Below are 1,925 nucleotides of genomic sequence, written 5' to 3'. Positions count from 1 at the left end.
TAAGTAAACTAAGTATCTACGTAGTAATATAGTAGTAATAATAATTAACTTTAACTTAACTAATAAGTAGTAAAATAAAGTTAATTATATATATACACACACACACACACACACACACACACACACACACACACACACACACACACACACACATGGTCAAACTTCTGGATATAAAATCTTATCAACAGACTTTTAAAGTTTTAGCTGTAGGCCATACAGATTTGGAACATCTATCATAATTAAAGAGGATCTACTTATTAAACATAATCTCCCTAGCATAAATAATAACTTCTGTTGCATTAAGCTTGTTATAATTCTTTGTTATTAGCTGCCTCCCATTGGCTCAGCAATAAATCTGAAGGTTTACAGAGCTAAAAACTGAGTTTCAGTACCCATGGTGGGCACAGCACAGATAGCCCATTTTGTAGCTTTATGTTCAACAACAAACAAAAAAAAGCAACACCATTATCATTTTCTAGATAGATATTTATATCCAAGTTTATTTCTTAGAAAATAATTGACTCCCATCTTAAGTTCTTATAAAGTTCTGATCTTCACTACTGGTGATAGTAACTCATTCCATAATCCAGTGATCCTATTATATAAATAAAACTGAAGCCTAGCATGTCTTTTCTCCAAATCTGAAACTTGAGTCATCTCATCCTATTGTCATAATTAGAACACAGCACAAAGAAATCAGAAATTTTATCTTTTCAATCCCCTGTATGATTTTTAAACTTTAGTAAGAGAATCTCTTACCCTTCTTTTGTCAAAATAAGATACGTTAAGAGAATTTATCCTAACCCTATAAGTTAACCCTTTCATCCCCAGAATCATCCTAGTAGACATCCTTAGCTGAACTTTTTCCAATAAGTTAATGTCTTTCCTTGAATAAGAAAACCAAAACTACACAGTATTCTAAGTGAGGCATAACTAATGATTTGCACATTGAGAGAGATGATTACCCTTTTTTGACTTGTAATCAATAAATCTCTATAAATGCATCCTAAAGTTCTGATAGCTTTACTATTAACAACTGAGCACTACCTCAATGGCTTAAGTGACTTAACTATTACTCTGACAAGAGCTTCTCTGGTCACATTGTTGAGTAGGTTCCTTTCTATATGAAATGTGTGATCCAAATTATGATAATCTAGATACATTACCTTGCTCTTACTGTAATTAGAAGTTATTTACCAAACATTTGTCCAACTTAACAGTTGATGTAAGTCATACTGTAGTTTTCCAACATCCTCAATACGGATAGAGGTACCAATGAGACAATTTTCATTAACAAAGTTTACTAAAATGCCCCTATCAATATTGTTAATATAAGTAACAAAGGGAAAAGTCCCAAGCACCCTACAGTTCAGTTAATTAGATTTTCTCCCAGACCCTAAAAGTTTGATTTTCTTAACCATTCTTTTTTTGCATCCTATAAAAGCTTTTGGAAAATATAAGAACACAAAATCCACACACCATTTCCATCATCTAGATAATAGGTAATGTCCTCTAAAAAAACAGTTAACAACTTAGAAAGGCAAAACTCCATTTTTCTACTTTTAGACTTAGATCTAACAGTGTGTCACTTAGTGCTTTGAATTTCTTTTTTTTTGGTTGAGTCATCTGCATAGTAATAATGTCAAACCTTCTCCAGCTGTAATGGTGGATCCCCATGTTTCAGCTGATAGTCTTCCTCCCTGTTATAGAGGAATTAGGTTTTTGTCCAGATTTGACCCCTCCTTTTGGCATTCACTTGGGACTTTTATGACTTTTTTATGCCATTTAATGAGTACATCAGCTTATAATACCATAAGGGAATAATTTATATTTAAAGAATATATACACCTGGAAAAAAGTTAAGCACCCCCAAATATTTTTCAGGATTGCTTATTGAAAATAAGGTTTAATTTTCATGATGTTGA

General features: G+C 32.2%; 1 protein-coding gene across 2 annotated transcripts in view; it reads left to right on the top strand.

Annotated features, from left to right (window-relative positions):
• Window positions 1-1,925, top strand: part of LOC111085145 — a 44,707-nt gene that overhangs the window by 33,398 nt on the left and 9,384 nt on the right. The gene's annotated exons all lie outside the window — the stretch shown is intronic.

The sequence above is a fragment of the Limulus polyphemus genome, unplaced genomic scaffold (genome assembly GCF_000517525.1).
Source record: "Limulus polyphemus unplaced genomic scaffold, Limulus_polyphemus-2.1.2 Scaffold252, whole genome shotgun sequence".
Taxonomy (NCBI): domain Eukaryota; kingdom Metazoa; phylum Arthropoda; class Merostomata; order Xiphosura; family Limulidae; genus Limulus; species Limulus polyphemus.
The sequence above is the reverse complement of the archived record's forward strand: the minus strand, read 5'-3'. Positions and strand labels throughout refer to the sequence as shown.